This window comes from Pinus tabuliformis, chromosome J (assembly GCF_031772625.1).
Source record: "Pinus tabuliformis cultivar Carrire ecotype Pingquan chromosome J, CPIR1, whole genome shotgun sequence".
NCBI lineage: Eukaryota > Viridiplantae > Streptophyta > Pinopsida > Pinales > Pinaceae > Pinus > Pinus tabuliformis.
Genome location: NC_142295.1, coordinates 1,202,325,275 through 1,202,344,653, shown reverse-complemented (window position 1 = coordinate 1,202,344,653; position 19,379 = coordinate 1,202,325,275). Strand labels below are relative to the sequence as shown.

The 19,379-nt window shown below is 41.3% G+C and overlaps 1 protein-coding gene across 1 annotated transcript in view; it reads right to left on the bottom strand.

Moving 5' to 3' along the window:
- LOC149231450 (uncharacterized) overlaps window positions 1–11,474 on the bottom strand; it is a 105,988-nt gene extending 94,514 nt beyond the window's left edge. Inside the window, exon 1 of the mRNA XM_089379196.1 lies at window positions 11,317–11,474. The gene's annotated coding sequence lies outside the window, so the exon portion shown is untranslated. The remainder of the gene's footprint in view (window positions 1–11,316) is intronic.
- Between the last annotated feature and the right edge of the window lie 7,905 nt (window positions 11,475–19,379).

Sequence of the window (19,379 nt, the reverse complement as noted above, 5' to 3'; positions counted from 1 at the left end):
GAGACAAAGGATTGTCCCACACTGATAGCAAGGTTGCGTGATAAAGGAGCACTCCAACCTCCCCCGACTCAGAACCTGCAAATGATGAGGTCTAAGCTGCGCGAGGAAGACCCTAATGTAAATATTGTGCTCCGAAGTGGAATTACGACAAGAGATGACAAAGGCAAGCAACATGAAGAAAGTACTTGGGTTTGCAAGGCTCCAACGAAGAAACCAGAGTTTGATTTGGAGAGCGCTAAGGAAACCTTTATGGAAGCCAAGAAGAGCTTCGTTGATGCCTCTACTTTAGGAAGTAAAGACAGACCAGAGCCGGAAATGGACCCATCGATGCTCATAAAGGGGCTGCAGGAACTCATAAATAGATGCGTTGGGACCGCGCTAGGAGAACCGCACGTAGTCTGGAAGCTCGGAAAGCACACGACGCGAACGGGAAGGGAGATGAGATTGACCGCGCAGATTGGAGAATATGAGATGGACCAAGTGATTCTGGATCTAGGGTCGGACGTGAACGTCCTGCCGAAGCAGACCTGGGAGCACATGGGAAGGCCTATGCTGCAATGGTCTCCTATCCAACTGCGAATGGCGAACCAGCAAAAGATCCTACCTATGGGGAGATTACAGGGAATCACAGTGGATATCGAAGGAGCAAGCGCGCTAGCAGATTTCGAAGTGATAGAGATTGTTGATGACAGCAATCCCTACCCTGCGCTATTAGGAATAGATTGGGCCACTGACATGAATGGGGTGATAAATCTGAAGAAGCGCAAGATGATTTTTGAGAAAAAGTCTTTACGCGTAGTTGTACCTTTGGACCCTACAGAAGGATCGCGCTACACGGAGCCGGTGCACGACTATGACAGCGACGACGACTTGGATTACATCTACAAGATAACCGCGCGAGAGCAAGACTGGGTGAATCCAACTACGGATGGACGAATCTCATGGGAGCGCAAAATCTCATGCACATCGAATTCTGACGAGGAGATAGAACGATGGTAGAATCGGTTACACGAGGTAACCACACTGAACTGTAACATGATGACGAGATCGCTGCGCTGCATATCGACGGAGGTAAGGGATCTGCCTATGTATGATGGGTTAAGTGAGGTGGATGACTTCCTGAACAAATTTGAAAGTGAGGTGCCGGAACAGCAACGTTTCGAAGCTTTGAAATGGGTACTGCACGCTACACCCGCAAGGTGGTGGGGTACGCACCAAAGAAGCTTTGAGGACTGGTGCGAATGCAGGAGGATGATGCGCATGCGGTTTGGGAAGCCTCAAATGCGATTAACAGACAAGATTTCCAAACGAAACGGTCTGCGCGCCCACCTATCCAGGTGGATACAGGCATATGGTACGAAACCTACGCGGATGCACACTGTCTTCGCGTTAGGAAACACGGTCAGTAAGCATGTGCAGACGAGGCAATGGCACGAACAACCCCTCCGGTTGGAACCACGAAATATGGAAAGACGAAGTGCACAGAAGGCTATCCACGCCAAAGCCTTTACCGAAGTATGCGAAGCGCTGAACAAGGTCCACAATGCGTAGCGGACTGACTAGGACCTGCGCGTACCAGCGGTTCTATGGGCTTATAGGACCACGTGCAAGAAACTGACGGTGCAAGCACCTCTGAGGCTGGAGTATGAAGCGAACGCTGTAATCCCCATAGAGCATGAAATGCCTAGTCCGCGCATGGAAGCACCGGCCGATGCAACGATTCGCGAAGCCTTGAAAGAAGGGATCACACAGCCGAATGAAGCAGAACGCTTGGGATCGGAGGAAGAAATCTAACAGGGTAATTTTAGGCTCCAAGAACTTGAGAAATAAAGGGTGCGATTAAGGAAAAAAAAGCACTCTAGTGGAAGCAGAGGTCAAGAAGCTAGAGGACGAGATAAAGGGAGATTTTCTTGATAAGAAGACCAGGGTGATAAAACAGGGTGCGCACAATCACGCTTACAAGTTTGGGAACTATCGCCGCGAAGTGATCAGTCTAATGCCTTGGCTTGGACCACATATTACTAAGCGAATCAACCATGATGGCGTGCTGCAGATGATAAAGTGTGTGACACCACCAGTAACAATAAAAGGTGGGTATTTTTCAGGAAAAGTGATGGATGACCGAATGAAACCCTATACAGGTGGCACGACCACCTGACTAGCCATGGAAAGTACAGTCTTAGTGCTCCTGGCAGTTGAAAGGAGGCGCGGGACTATAAACTACTCTGCCTGGGAGCTGCGCATAAGCAAAGAGTCACAAGGTCCGCGACTGAGCAACAAGGGTTGCGCTGCCGCGCGGGTTGGCCAGAAAGTGACCATTGGAGTCACTATTCACGATGTGATGCTCGACTTGAGACCAAATGGAGCGGGCGGCAGGCATTTAAGACGCGATTTATGGGCAAGATTTGGGAAAATCTGCCACCAAGAGAGCATTAATGAACCGGATTTGGGGGGAATGGTCGAATTCAAATTCAAAAGGCGTTATAAATTACAAAGGGCTGCCTAGCAAACAACACTTGGTCATTTGCAAATTGAGTTGTTGTATACCCCGCGTAGCCTGAATAGAGCCTTGTTTGACCTATGCAGAACGTTAATTGAGCCCTTGATTACGCGAGTGATAGATTTCTGGTCGAACACGATGGCAGCATCTAAGGAAGTTATGGAAATTACAAAGATGACCGCCGAAGAGGCCGTGCAGGCCCTGACTGTGGGGGATGCCCCTGAAGGTGTCGGGATTGTGGCAGAAATCCCTAAATCACCGCGCACACCGAGGCCGAAGAAAGACAAACAGGCGATGGTTCCCGTACGTGTGTCCCTGCAAAACCCGCTGCGCACCAAGCTGACAATGGAGGAGAAGGGGAAGTCGTTAACATAGAAACTGACGAGGAGGAGGAAGACCTGGAGGACCTTATCATTGAAGAAGACGAGGACGAAGGCATGGAGGAGGAAACTAAGCCTGCGCACCCTCCAACAAAGCTGCCCGCCTATATCCCCCCGCAAAAGGGGAAGGCTAAAGTGCCCAAGGATCTTGACGAGAGCAAGAGCTCTCTCCAGACCCCGCTCCTCCCAAACGACATCATTTTTGAGGGCACGCACCTGGGACGGGTGCCTAGCTTGAAATTTGAAGATTGGGATCTTGCTGACCACGAGAAGTTCCCTCACCTAGAGACCGTGCAGCTCATGAAGCCTAAGCAGAACATCGCGACGGGGGTTACCGAATTAGAGCCGCGAAAGTGGTTGCGTGGAGTGGAAAAGGCAGGGCTACTAAACCTGCTCTGGGTGTCGCATTTCCACCGCGCCCCAATAACAATTTTCGTCATTAGGTAGTTGCTCTGCCTAGTGCATGGTGGGTGTTTGTGGCTGGAGGAGCCCATCCCCATCACGAAACACTTGATTCACCGCATTACCCGGCTTCCATGCAAAGGAGAGGACCCCGCAGATATCTCGGAGGGGAAAAGCAGTGACTTGGCCATCGCGGAGGCCATGAAGAAGAAATATAAACTGGAGAAGAAGAAAAGGGGCTATGCCATATCCAGCATCAACAACAAAGCAGTAAGAGTGGCAACCCAAATACTAGCAAGTAAGGTTATGTGCAAGTTCTGCGCGAACGAGGTACCCGCGCTGGTGGTAGCACTTGCTGAGCAATGCGCGGAGGGGGTCCAGTTTAACTGGTCCGAGTTCCTCTGCAAGGAATTCTTGGAGAATTGTCGCAAGGCTTAGGAACAAGGCAAAATGTTCCACTATGCATGGCTTCTATTGTCCATAGTGCTCGTGGCAGGGGAATTGTCGGAGGATAGTCAGTTCCCCACAATTGACAGGGATCTGCCAGAGGCCGCGAAGTACGCTTCGCTCTAGGCCACAAAGGATGCAAATCGGATCTGCGACAGTAAGATATTCTGGGTGTTTATGGAAACGAACCTCGGGATGGGGATTAACTGCAAGCCACGATTATAACCCATTGTCTACAACAGCCTGCAAAATTTTGCAGAGTTTAAAGCGAACCTCCACAGCATATACATCAGAGCGCGCAAGGACCCGGCCAAGCAATGGAGAGAGCTACCCTTTGTAGCCACGGACGATGTAATCTTTGATGTACTAGAGACATGACCGTCGGAGTGGCGCGCTCCAAACATCGCGGCAATGGAGAAATCTGCGACGCAAAGGAAGAAAGAGGAGGTCAAAATGTGCATGACGCAGCTGGCAGAGAAAAGGAGGAGGCAGCAGCAGCAGAAGCGCAGTAGGCGTGGGACGCTGCACAGACAGCAGCAGAACAGAAAAAGGCCGTAGCAGCAGTAGCAGCACAGGAGGCAGCCGCGAAGGCACGCGAGGGCCAAAAGTTGCCTTCGCATGGGTAGGAAGTAGAGGAAGAGGAGGGAGGCGCGGACCCACAAACTGCATCAACACAGCTGAAGTGCCAACGCCCGAGCGAGCGGACGAGGCCGTGCAAGAAGGTCAAGGCATCAAAGTTGTCTATTGACCTGATCACCCTTACTGAGGGTGATCTGCATGACATTAGCAAGACAATGTGCGATATCACCTCCAAGGCCCTCTAGAATTGTGTAGGAGAACCAAATTGTGTTAGGGGGCCTCAAAGCACCGCTGCAGGAGTTGCAGGTGCGCACTCCTCAGGCTGGCACCCTTTCGATCAGCCTCGCAGTAGGGACAACTGCAACAGAACAGATGCTGCGCGCTCGAACGACCAATAAAATAGTGTTGCCGGAAGGGGCAGTAGTGACAACAAATGAGGCCGACAGGCCCGCGATTAGCGCACTAAAGGGTATCGAGATCAACATGGTTACGCTCCCACGGGAGACACTATACGTCCTGCAGGATGGGATTACTGTAGAACTGCGGGCTAGGGAGAGCCGCGCGCTGCAAGTACTAAGCGAGCAAAAGATCAACATGGAGCAGTTGAGCTTGCAGCACGACAAAGTGGTGTCGCAGAATCGACAGTTGGTACAGGTACTGGACGAAGCTTGTCAAAGCGTCCCTGAGCTGGCCATCCCAGCAGACACACCAGCAGAGGCGCGCATCCACAAGCTAGCAGCAAGGGTGTGCGAGGCACGAGAAGAAATGACTAAGGTTCAGCTGGAGCTGAACCTTCAGATCGCAAAGCTGCAGTTGAAGGCGCAGTCATCCACCCCTTCGGAAGTAAGAGAACAGCATGCCAGCGCTATTACAGCAGGACTGGACGAGATCGGCAGTGCAGTGAGGGACTGCACCAGAATGTTGGAGGAGTCATTTGAGGTCCTCACGAATCTGCAGGAGGACCCCAACATCCAGCACTTAGAGACAGAGGCGTGTGAACTCCAACAGCAATATGACAGCGTCAAAGGAACTGCGCAGACGGTGGCCCTCACCCAGAGGCTTGCGCAGATGCAACAGGCCAAAGCACTGAAAGAACAGGTGGACGCAGCATGACACAAAGAAGCAGTCCTAAAAGCGCGCGTTCAGCCTTGGATCGACGAGGCCTTCACCATCACGGAAACAATTGAAGGCAAGCTCGCCCAAATGCAAGGGACGCAGGAACAGATGCAGGGAAGCAGTTCCGACACTGCGGTCTTAAAACAACGCGTACAGGAGATCCAGCAGGCAGCCGCTCAGTGCGCTGCCGACCTTGCAGCGGTTCGAGTAGAGTTGGAGGGACTCCGCGCGAAGATCTCTGCGCCGACAGAGTGACTCGAGGGCGAGTCACGATGTTTGTGTTGGGGGCCTGTTGGGCATGGAATCCCCCCAAGGCATGTTTTGGGGCTTAAAGCCCAAGTTTTGACCAAGTCCTTTGTAAAAGCTCCGCGAATTGTGGGCGCAGAGCGCGAAGTCATAATAGAGTCACAAGGTTGTCCGCCCTTGTTTTTGTAATATAATGTTGGCTTGATAAGACCTACCCATGGTCTGCAGACCATGGGATTGTATAAATAGAGCGAGGCTCTAAGTGTAGAAGATATCATATAGAATAGTCAAAGAATAGAAGCATGATGAATCTAAGAGATTGAATCGAAGTGTAAAGTGTGTCGTTGGGTCGTAGAATAGGAAAAGGCTCTGCAGCTAAGTGCACAGAGGCCTAGTAGTCCGCAGCTGAGTGAGCGGACCCCTGCAACTGAGTATGCAGAGGCCTAGTAGTCCGCAGCTGAGTGTGCGGACCGCTGCAGCTGAGTGTGCAGAGACCTAGTAGTCCACAACCGTTGGAAGAATTAATAAAGAGAAATTTACCATATTTCTGTGTATCTTTTCCTGTTTAAATGTATTATTGGGTATAAATTGCAAGCGTATTGTTTATTTGTTGCGCGAACTTATATGTGTGTATAAATAAATATAACACAAAGCTTCTATTTACACGAAGATAACTAACTGACGAAGGAAGATAGGTAAGATCTCAGGGGTGACTTAGGGAAATAGTGCAGAGCGTTGCTCCAGCAGCGCAGAAGCCCCACAGCCCCTGGTTAGGGCTGCGCGAAGGCAAGTATATCAGGGCGCGAAGGCCAAGGAAGTGCGTGAAGCAACCTGCACGCAAGGACGAGCAGTTGGAACGAATCAAACCCTCAGACATCTCAAGGGTGCGGAAACTTGGTTCCAACACCCCCCCATACTACTTCGGGTGAGACCTCAGTTCGCGCTCCGCGAACTGTTGCCGAAAGGGCCAGTAGTACAGGGATTTGTTTGGCTAATTAACTTCGAACCTGAGTCAGACCCCTACAAGCCAACAATACCCCAGGAAGACTGTACACCCCTCCACGCGGGGGGTGCGAGGGGGACTTGCCCCCCCTCTACTGGGATCCTGGGGCTAGCGAGCCCCCGATGGGGGTTCGGGGGCAACACCCCCGAAGCCAAAAATTAGAGGAAAAATTGTCTTGTAAAATATTGTAATTTCGTAGTCAATCTGAACCGTTCATTAAGCGAATAATCTAACAGGTAGAAGTTATGTTAATTTAGGGTTTTTCCCCAAGAAAGCAACCCTCAGTTTATATGAGGGAATTGTATTTTGGCTCTGTATAATGATTTTGTGCGAGAAAGAAAGAGGAGATTGTGTGAGAGCAAAGAGGAAATTACAGCGGATTTGTTGTAGGTTGTATCTCTTCATTTTGCTAGATAATATAAAATGAATGACTGGTTGTTTCTTCGTGGTCATAGCCCAAATTGGGTGAACCACATATATTTGTGTCTCTCTTGTTTTATGTGTTTTCTCTGTTTGTGTTTCTGCAATATTTTATGTATTTCATTGCTCTGCAACATATCATTTTCTAACAACTGGTATCAGAGTCGAAGGTCTATTTGGCTAATAAACTCGCAGAAAAGAAGGGTTCCTAGTTCAAGTGGGAGCAATTGTAGAAGATGGTAGATTTAGGGTTGAGAAATTCAACAACCAAAACTACCAACTATGAAAGATGCAAATGGAAGATTATTTGTATCAAAAAAAATTGTACCTACCACTGAGCGGAAAAACAAAGAAGCCGACGAGTATGATGGACGCAGAATGGGAGATTCTCGACAGAAAGGCCCTTGGAACAATACAGTCGTGTTTGGCAGTGTCAGTCGCATTCAACATTTCAAAGGAAACAACAACAAAGGGTTTAATGTCAACATTGGCCAAACTATATGAAAATCCCTCAGCCTCAAATAAGGTATTTCTTATGAAGTGTCTATTTAATATGAAGATGTCAGAAGGTGGATCTTTTGCTGATCATTTAAATGAATTTAATACGGTTATCAGTTAGTTAAGTTCTATAGATGTAAATTTTGATGATGAAATTAGGCCTTTGTTATTTCTGTGCTCATTGCCAGAAATTTGGAATGGTTGTCAAAGCTTAGCTTCTTGTCCTTTGCTTGATTACTTTGTTTAGAGAACACCCCTAGAGCTTTTGGTACTATCTTAGGTTCTGGAAAACTAGAAAATATATTATTGGAAACTTCACTCAATATGTAACATTACCAATTTTTCTTTTATAGTTGACTATATCAATAACCTAGTGTTTCATGGGCACACCTTCCCTAGAGTGAGAGGCGCACCCCCAACATTTCCTACATTCTAGGGATAGGGGTATGCCTAGGGAAATGTTTCCCCAGACGTACCCCTATACCTAAAGCGTGGGAAGCATGTGGGGGCATGCCCCCCAGGAAAAGGCATTGGGAAACATATTGTTTTAAAAAACGACCGAGTCAAACCGAGCCAATGCCTAACCGGGTCAGATGGGTGGCTGAAACGAAACAGCTGGCCGGGTCGCTACCGAGCCAATCATTGACTCGGTCGAATCGGTAACAACTCGGCTAACTCGGTAATGACTCGGTCGGCTCGGTAACAACTCCGCCAGCTCAGCTCTTTGACAAAAATCCTGAAGCACATTTGTCAAAAGTTGTTCCGCCTCCTACATATCAATGGTTGTGTTGTTGTTTATTGCATATTTATAGCCCTCAAGTAATCTATCACTGTGAGAAAGTTCTGAAAATTACAAGGCCGAAGTATGGTTATCCTAGTGGCATGAATTAGAAAACTAAAACAATGCGTTAAGCATACAGTGTTTTTAAAAAGGCAAACGTTCTGGCAATGGACTAATAAATACATATTTACCTCTTATTGTTCTAGAGCTTGACCATAATTAAATCAAGGGTTTTGAGACTTCATTAGGGGCAGAGAATTGGTATTATTGTTGTTGTAGTCTAGTGATTGTCCTTAGGCATACGCAGAAAAGAATCCTGGCATTGATGGCTAAGTATGAACTTTGTATTGGACAGTGCACTGGGTGCCATTTTGATATAATGGATATATTCATGAGCATAATTTGATCATATGTTGTCTTCTCTCTATATTCTAAAGCTTTGTGTTTGGAAACATGAATGAAAATTTTGAAATTATGTTTTTTATTAAAAATATATATATATATATATTTAATTTATTTTTTACAACGACCGAGTCATTGAAATCAAACCGGCCGAGTCGGAGCCGGAGTCGGAGTTGACCCTCTATCATTTTTGAGTCGGAGCCGGAGTTTTAAAACATTGGAAACATTTCCCCAATGGCAGGGACACGTTTCCCCAAAAGAGGGACATCTAAGCATCCTCTGAGCGCCCCCTTCCCTCTCCCCACCTCCCCCAAAAGGGGGACACCTGGGCACTCCCCCAAGATTTTCTTGTCTAACAACCCATGAAGATAGAACAAAAATTTTATCATTATTATTTTATATTTTTTAATTTAAGAGATGGGGACCCCTATGCTAGGGACCCCAACGCCCCCCGTGCCCCTTGAATTTTCCTAAAATTTGAGGGTGTTTCCAAACATCCCCTTGTGTGTCTTCCTGCTCCCATCTCATAAACTTGGTTAAATATAGCAATAACCAAGCATTTTTATTAGTGGTTTGCACACAAAATTCAAAATTGGAAGTGTTTAAAACTAAAGCAAACATTTTTTCACTATCCAAATCTGCTTCTCTCCACTGTCCTATTTCAGTTAGATTTCTCAGCCTGTCTATGGCGTTTCAAATTTCTATAGAGTTGCCACACAACCACTTACTAATATGCAGGAGCTTCAAAGACCATTATAACTTAGACCCACTAAATTTTAAAGTGACCCAACTGCAAGTTGACATCCAGGTTGAAGGAAACCTTCTCAAGCAAAGGATCGTACATCTCCATAACGATAACGTATGTTTTAGATGCCATGATATCATATTACCATTTATTAAGTAGAATGTTGTCAATTCATGCAAAAAGCATGAGGAAATTATGCCCCAAAATCTGTAAAATCTCATCTGTGATATTTTATTGGACCTCAAACAAAAGTTGGGAGGAAGAAAGCATAACAAAACAAAGCCTGTCAATTGGATCTAGTTTGGATAGTTGAGAGAAAGAATTGTTATCCTTTCCACCCTGAGTCAAAACTCAACTGTGACATGTTCCCTCTTCATGACCCAATTGTTCCAATTGTTGATGGAGGCACTTTGTGAGCCACGAAGAATATCTTACCCTTTTTTATAGGCTTGTGGGGGGTGCTTGGTTACATGTAAACCCAAAAAAACAATTAAACAAAACGCTTCAAGCTTTAATGGTAAGCTTTAATTGCCTGATTGCCCAGCAGCAGGCAACGCAAGTTAATTCCTCCTCTTTTGGCAAAATGGCAGCCTCAAATCCGTCACAGCGAGATTCTTTGGTTCACGAAGTAAAACTTGTCAGAATGAAAGATTTTCACACAAAAGAACAGTGGCAAATAGCTGAACCCAGATGAGGATGACCTTAGAAGATCATCCTTGTCCATTGATTGAAATATAACAACTGGATTAACCTACATCTACAAAATCATATAATATATCAAATAATTTATCCACTAGAAACCAACTACAAGCCCATTCCTGTAGCAAAAGCACTAAAGACGCAATTACAACTCCTCACACAACTGGATTTGTTTCATGGCATTTTTGCTCCAAAACAAAGGTCCTGAAAGATCGAACCTGAGCTCTACCAAGGGTTGGTTATCTCCACCATTTTTTTTGGAGGGGGCGAGGGGGAGAGGTCAAAAGTCACTTTGAGAAACACTACCCAAAGTGGCAGGCTACACTTCAGAACATGGACTGCCTTCAGCTTAGGTGCCAGTCTGAGGGGAAACTACTCTGCCAAAATCACCCGGGACTTGAATCCAGCTCATCCTTTTTGGGTATACATGCCATTCGACTAGTGCAGGTGACAACGAGAATAGAACCCAGGTGGATGGCTTAATACTCTGTCGATTTCACCAGGGAACCAAGACCCCATTGGCCTTCTGTGAGTTTTGGGCTGATAAGAAGTGATTTAACATTTTGGTAGCATCTATTTGTGGAATCTGACAACTTGTATAATTGTTTTTCAACCACGCGTGGAATTATGGCTTTCTAATGGCATGCCCACTATTATGTTCTGCTTCAATAAACCTCACATAATAATGTCTAACGTTTACAATGGCCACAGAGAATGCAAGTACAAGTACCCCGGAATCATTTCATTGATTGAATTGTGATTCTCTGGGTTTAATTTGGTTACTTGTATTTAGCCTAGCTTTGGCACAGAAACACTTGAGTTTTCTCATATTCTTCGTTATTTTTTGGCAATGAATGTTCTAAAGGTTGACGGGAAAACATTTCGTATATTGTAATTACACTGTAATTCAATGCATAAGTAGCCTTCTTCGCTACTGGGGTTTTGGGGACCATTTTTAAAACTAAAAATGGAATTATCTATGTTACTGTATAGATTGTCCTGTAGGGTTCCAGGGGAGAAATAAATTTCGTATCAGATATTAAATGAGATTTATCTGGAACAAACTGAGATAAGATACGTTTTGAAATGAAGAAGTACCTCTAGAATCACCAGACTTCATGTATTTCAAGCTTCAAATTCCTGCTGAATACACAGGACAGTGGAAACTCGACCCAGAAAAAAGAGACAATCTCTACCAAAGAAAATGGCCATTTGTTTTCTGCCAATCTAATGTACCGTATTTTGGAAATTTTTTATTAAATTAAATATTTACAATAACTTCCGCTGCATCCAGTTTGAATTTTTACACTAGGATAGATTGAGATTTATTTATATTTATTAAATTTTAAAATAATATACCCTTATAATTTTAAGGGTAAAAGATTTTTGTTATTAAAATTTCATTTTAATTCATTTATCAATAATGGATAGGTATTAAAAAAAAATTAAAAGAAATTTTTGTATTCAAACTTCTGTTATCAAAAATTAAAAGAAATTTGTTTGTTAAGATATTTGATCATTTTCGTGTTTGGTAGATTTTGAAGTTAAATTGGATCTATGTTAGTTTAATTCTCTAGGATGTATTCCACTATTTAAATAGCCTAGATCCATTTAACTATTTAGCGAGGGATCAAATTTTTTTTCACTTTAAAAGAGGTTTGCACCTAAAGCTCGAGAGATTTAATCTCTCTTGGCACTTGATAAATCGAGAGTTAAGACGGATCTAAGCTACTTTAATTATTAATTATTTATTGTTTTTTTATGTAATTTGATGAGTCAAAATGTTTTAATTGCACTCAAAGACGTATGAAAAAGATGTGATAAAAATTAAATTAAATTAAATTAAATATAAAATTAATAATTATAACTATTAATTGGTCAAGTCCTTGTTGCTAAGCACTTCACGAATGAGAAAAAAAAATTAATAATTATAATTATAATTAATAATTAAACTAGTCCAGATTCATATCTACTAAGTATCGAGAGGAATCAAATATGAGATGCAAAATTAATAATTATAATTATAATTAATAATTAAATTAGTCTAGATTCATCTTAATTCCAGTAGAGAGAGATCAAATATAAGATGCAACCCTATTTTAAAGTAAAAAGAGATTGGATCTAGAATACCCTATTTTCATTTTCATCATCAAAGTTGTATAAATTTGAATACACTTGTTTCTTGTAAAATACTATGAAGGGAAGAATTTTAAAAATATAAAAAATATACTTTTGTTGAAATATTGTAACATAATGTATTCATAGGATTATCGAACATTTGAGAAAACGTAATTTGTTTAATTCCATGTTTACTTGCGATTTGAATTTTAATTTAATTTGTCAAGTTGTGGCTTAGTGGTTGTGAGAGGGTGCAATCATGCAAATAATCCAGTTTCAAACCCCAACAAGCATAAATCCCCTTATGTATATGTGTGTGATAGAAAATGTTTGACCTCTTGTTATTCATCTCTTTTTGTCTTTTTGTTATCACAAGAACTTAACACAAGTTTAATTAACCATATTGGCTTAAATAGGTTTTAGTAGGATATTTTGTCATTTTTTATTAGATTCATTATGAAGAAGGAAAATGTCATTAAAAATAGTTCTTTGTAAAAGAACTTTCTAATTTTGCAAGCCATGGTTTTTTGGTGCTTTGTACATTCTTCTTTTTTTAATCATCCTCTTTATTTTATATCCATTTCCGATATATTATATGATAGCCCTAGTTTGATACAATAAGTTTGCATCTCTTGAATTCAATTTTTAGTGGAAAGGCCCTCTTTAATCACAAATTTTCATGAACCTTTCGAGTACAAAATGAATAGCAATGGTATTCAACATTATTTTAAACTCATGGGACTATATGAGACAATTAAATAGCAAAAAGTTTAAGCTTTGAGAATTAAGGATGGAATTTCATTGGTCGAGGAGAACCACCCTGAAATAGTGGATGGAAAAGACATTAAAACAATGCAAAGTGCAAATAAATTTAGTAAATTGGAGATGAGAAACACAAAAGTTCAAGCTTGTATAATCCAACATATGTTTAAAAAAATTGTTTAGCTACAAAGGTGGGTAAAGGGAAGATTATGTGTTATTTTCCATTTAAATCATATGAGACAAAGGATGTGAACATGAAACTTCACTTCATGAAATAAATCTTTGAGATGAAGATGCATGAATTAAAGAGCATGGGAGATTATGACCATATTTAGGTCCCTTGTGGATTACTTATTAGCTTGCCACAAATATCCTTTTTACAAGCATGTACATGTCGTATGAAGGGATTGTGATAATTTTGGGGTTGATATAGAATTGACCTTCAAGATAGCACATTCTCTTTATTAAGAAAGAGACAAGGAAAAAGGATGTTGGGATGATTCTAGATGGTAGTTTAGTGAATGAAAGGGACAAATAAAGGCAAAGGGAAATGTCAAAAATGGACTCCTTAAATGAAGGCTCTAAAGGCAAGAAGAAGGAGGTAAGACATTTTTGGTGTTATGGAGAAAGGCTTATTAAAAAGGATTATCTAGAATTTATTGCAAATAAGAAGGCAAAGAATGATTTAACCAATCTCTCTTCAAACCAATTATTTATGGCAAGTCAAAGGCATAAAAGTTCCTTCTAGATGTTTATATTTGGATTTATGTGCTAATTAGCATGTGAGTTACAATCACACTTGGTTTTTGCAATACAAGTTGGTTCTTGAAGGGACAAAGGTACTTTTTACATATGGAGTTGAGCATGATGTTGGGTGTGTTTTTTATGGTTATTTTTGCTTAGTATAAACCCCAAATTTAGCCTAATACACCTATCTTATACTTCATTTTGCCCACTTTATCTTTATTTTGGTTCCAAAATACATGAAAATGGTATCCAAGTCATATTTTTTTCTAAATTATGATTTTTTTATAAAAATAATTGTGCATTAAAAGCTTTTCACCTTGATCACTGTGACGTTGGATTTCATCACCAATTAGTAATTATTGATCTCTATGAAGAGTCAGTTTGTATGGTTTGAACTCCTAGATTTTTAGCGTGTGTTACTTTCTGTGTTGTTTTTACTTTTTAGAGACTTTAGGTGTAATTTAGATATTGTGTGATTTATTAATTGAATTTTTTTCATTGTGGCAGAATTACCAAGACAATCACGTAGGATACTCGGGGACCCCCCTGAGTATACATCGAGTCAGTTAGAAAAGATAAAAGTTGAAAAGTCTAAATCATTGAGATCTGGAACTGCAACAAAAACTGAAACTTCTACTATTATAGACTCTGATGTAAAAGGAACTGAAGTTAATCAACTAGAAACATCTACTATCTTAGGCCTTGAAGTGACAAAAATTGAACTTAATCAAACTCATAAATTAGGATCACACTCAGAAGGAGTTGATTTACAAATTACTGAATTCATTCAAACTAAATCATATACTCTAGACTTTTCATATACAAATCCCATTTTTGAACCAGATATTGATGAACTTGAGTGTGATATTTCTGAACCTGAATTTTATACACCTACTACAGCGCATATTCCGAACCCTACACATTCACCACGTGTGAAACTCATTATTACCAATAGTCTCCCTCATGGTCTCATTTGCATCAAAGAAATTTTTTTAGACAAAGAGGAATAACCAATAGTTTCTACCGATGAACCAACATATATTTCAAATCTTTTGTTTTTATCTCTTCACCCTGACCCTCGGCATTTCACACCCTTGAAATTTTTAGGACAATGGATTCCACGATACACGACTCCTTACTCTACCGTACCCAGTTTTGACTGGTCTGTGATGGCTTCTGGAAGTACCTCATCAAACACATTTATGTTTTCTACTTTTCCTGAGTCAAGGTTATATGGTGATTTTCTACCGCCTGGATATCACTTTCTTGCTAGAGCTTATTCAAGAGCTTCTTCCTCAAATCAAACTTCAAACATGTCAACTGGTGTAATTAATCCCACTAATGAAGGATTGACATCTGAACAATTTATTAATATGATTTCTAGTAATGTTGGTAATCCTCAAATCAACCCAATAGGTGGTTATTACCCGCCTGAGGGGAAGTCATCGTATCCTCCACCTAGAGGACAACCTTTAGTGGATCCTACCCTATAGCTGGGGAGAAACTCCCTGCCAGAAATTATCTTAATTATGCTCAAATGCCTCAAACCAATTTTGTCAACCTGTTATGCCTCAACCCACCATTAGAATGCCTTACCTTGGAATGAATACAATATGGAACCCTTCGTTAAATCAACAGTCAATTCTAGTTGCTTCTCAAGTGCCCATGTATCAACTTGTTCAACCTATTGGACAACCTATACAACAATTACCTTTTCAAGGTATGCCTTTTCAAGTCCAACCAACTGCCCAGGTTAATCCATCGACACCTACCCAACAACCACTCCAGCATCATGTCCCAAGTACTCCTCAAACATCGGTTCAGTCTGCTGTACCAACAACTGTTCATAATCCAGGTTCAGGTTCACCTCAAACTCCCATTCTAGGATTATCGCAAGTAACTGTCCCACTTACATCACAATTAACGATTCAATCTATCCCTCAGGTATCTGGTATTCAATCTATTCCTACAATTCCATCCATACCCCAAATACCTGTCGTACAACCTAATTTTCCATATATGCAAGTGTTGTTTCAAGGGAAACCTTTACAAGGTCAACCCCAGAGTCAGTTTGTTCAAGGTCCACCTTTTCAAACTCAATTTCTCCAAGGTCAACCTTTGCAAAATCAACCCTTTCAAGGATAGTTCATTCAAGGTCAAATGGGTCAGAGTCCTTCATTTCAGAATCAACCATACCTAGGTCATACGTTTCAAGTACCTATGCAACCGCAATACGGTATGGCTCATCTTGGATATCCAAGAGGTATGCAAATTCCAACTACTCAGGCTATTCCAGGATATCCTGGGTATCCTCCTCTCGGTACAGGACTTGTCCCTCAGGGTTATCAGTATACACCTCAAGATCCTAACTGCCAGTTTCCTTTCATTGCAACTTTGGATTTGCCTAACCTCTCTCGGTTAACTAATGATCCTCTTCTTTATTTATTGTTTTGGCCAGCCATTCCTACTAAGTTGCCCAGTGACATCCCTAAGTTTGAAGGTAAGTCAGGTGAAGACCCATCAAACCATGTTATGACCTATCATCTTTGGTGTGCATCAAACTCATTAATCGACGATTCTATTAGATTACGACTTTTTCAATGAACCTTAACTAGTTCGGCAGCCAAATGGTATGTAGAATTTTCACGAGCTTCCTTCAGTACATTTAATTCCCTGACTATAGCCTTTTGACACATTTCAAGTTACCCATTTGATATGATAACAAAACTGAACTTTTAACCTCTTTAAAACAGTCAACGTCAACCCATATCTCAGATCACATTCATGAATGGAGACGAAGACGTTGTTTGGTTAAAGTTTACATTCCAGACCAGATTTTGGCCGAATGGTTCATAAAATCTCTTTTACTAGTAATAACTGAAGATGTTGCCAAAGGAGGTGTTGTAACTGAGGAGAAAGTAATTGCTCGTGCTCAATACCTTGATCTTGTTTATACTCAGTCCAATACTTTGTATGAAAAGATCCCAGATTTACCCCGCCCTGGTCAAACTAATCCAACCCTTACAGGATCACATGTCGTTGATGGTATGATTGGTTTTATGAGCCAAAAATATAAGAATAAAAAGAAGAATTCTAAGAAAACTCATATTTTTGCTCTATCTGATTCACCTAAAGAAGATCCTTCTCCCGAAATTACTTCATAAATTAACGCCTTAAAATCATCTACTGGCAAAAGTAAGCAATCTAGAAGTAAGAAAAAGGGAAAAGGGAAAGCTAAACAAGACACTCATTCTAAGGAGAAATTGAACAAGAACAAACCATCTAATGAAAAGAAGAAACCTTGTTATCCTTGCCTAATTTGTGATGAAGATCATTACACCAAGGAGTGCCCACATTGCACCGAAGTTTCTAAATTTATCAAAGGTTCACCCACTCCTACTGTTTTGAAGGACCCCTTTCCTCCTCAAGACAACAAAATGGTTTCTCATGACCAATCCTCCTCATCTGCATCAGCAGATATCATGATGATGTCTTCCAAAGTTATGGTAGCAACGAGATCCAAAGATTATACATCAAAGAGTCTTGTTGAAGATGGAGATGACTCCAGTCCAGCTGGTCAAACTTCCACATCTACTCCTCCTTCTTCTGAACCATTACATATTGAAAAACCAAACCCTGATATGATAATTCATCCGCCTCCTAAAGGTATGCTTCAAAAGTCAGCCTTTAACCCTCATGTTAGGGCTGCTATGAATTATAACATCATCGAAGATTTGGTTGTCACCTTCGACAATGTCAGCTCTTGAAGTGATGCAGACTTGTCCAACACAAAGCAAGTAATTATTATCAGCAATTGGACCAGTAGATCCTCATAACTCCAATTGTCTTTTATCTCAAGAATCATGTCCCACGTCTCCCACACCAACTGGCTTTTCAGATACTAGTCCATGTAAAAAATTGACGAGTTTTTTGAACAGTGATTGACAAAGGAGCGTCGACATGTATTATGTCCATTGCCTATTGGAGAGCTTTAGGTTCTCCAACAATCAATCAATCTCCCACAACTTTGAAAGCCTTTGATGGAAGAGGTTTTCATCCTTGCAATATTTTAAATGATTTTCCAATTGAATTAGAGGGTAAAATGGTTACAATAGAAGTTGAGGTTGTTGATTCTCAACTTGACTATAACCTTTTGCTTGGTCGGAGCTAGACTTATGCCATGGCAACAGTAGTCTCGTCATATTTTAGGATGATCATGTTTCTTCACAAAGGAAGAATTGTGAAGGTAGACCAATTGTCCTACTATACCTCAGACCCTAATTCCACTGGTAGTGTGCCTTTTGTTGGAAAATCAACGACTCCATATGAAGAAGTTGGTGTTGGTCTTCTCAAAGACTCATCTTTGATGGGAACTTTCGCATTCCCTCCACCCAATTTCCCTCATAATGATGCCCAAATTAACATGATTACATCAAGTACTTTCGAATCAGGAGATCCGTGGAAAGTACCTTCAGAGTCAGAATTAGTCTTATATGGCAGTGAGATGCCTCGTAGCCCTTTTGAGTTGGCTTATGAGGCAATTCAGTCTTTTTCCAACTTATCAATATCTGAAACAATCGAATGAATACGATTATTAATGAATATTCTCATTTGTCGCACTTGGAACCAATCTCTATGCCTGATCCTTTTAACACAAAATTTTTAACCGATGAAGGGATTATGGAAGTTATGACCTTGGAAAAAATTCCATGGGATGATACTCATCATCATTCAACCTTCTTGCCATATTTTGACAAAATTGAGAATAATTTATCATCTATGTTTTCATCTGAGACTCTTAGTGATCCTCAATGTCCAATATCTACCCTTTCTTCTGATTTTGAACAGAATTTAGGGAACATATTGGCAACGATACCCATAGACATCTCAGTGAAACCAGGGATAACTGAAAATATTCATATAGGAGCTTCTTGTTCTTTAGAAGAGATTCAGACTTATAAAGCCCTATTTTAGGAATTCCGCGACATTTTTGCCTGGTCATACAAAGAAATGCCAAGAATCGACCCTAGCATAGTTGTACATGAGATAAAAACTTATCCGGATGTTAAGCTTGTTAGACAACGATTACGTCCTATACATCCACGAAAAGTTGTCACTATCAAAACTGAGGTTGAAAAACTGTTGAAAGCAGGATTCATTTACCTCGTTCCTTTGACTAATTGGGTATCAAACATTGTACCTGTTAATAAGAAACAAGGAACTATTCGAGTATGTTTTGATTACAGAGATATCAATAAAGCTTGTCTTAAGGACAATTATCCAACTCCTTATATCAACCATATTGCTGATGATTGTGCCAGGAATGGATTTTTTTCATTCATGGATGGATTTTCCAGCTACAATCAGATAAACATACTCCCTCTATAAAACCACATTTATATGCCCATGAGGGACTTTTGCATATCGCAAACTCCCATTTGGCCTGAAAAATGTTGGCACAACTTTTCAGTGAGAAATGTATTATGCATTCCATAATATCAAGCATATTTTTCAGCCTTATTTAGATGACCTTC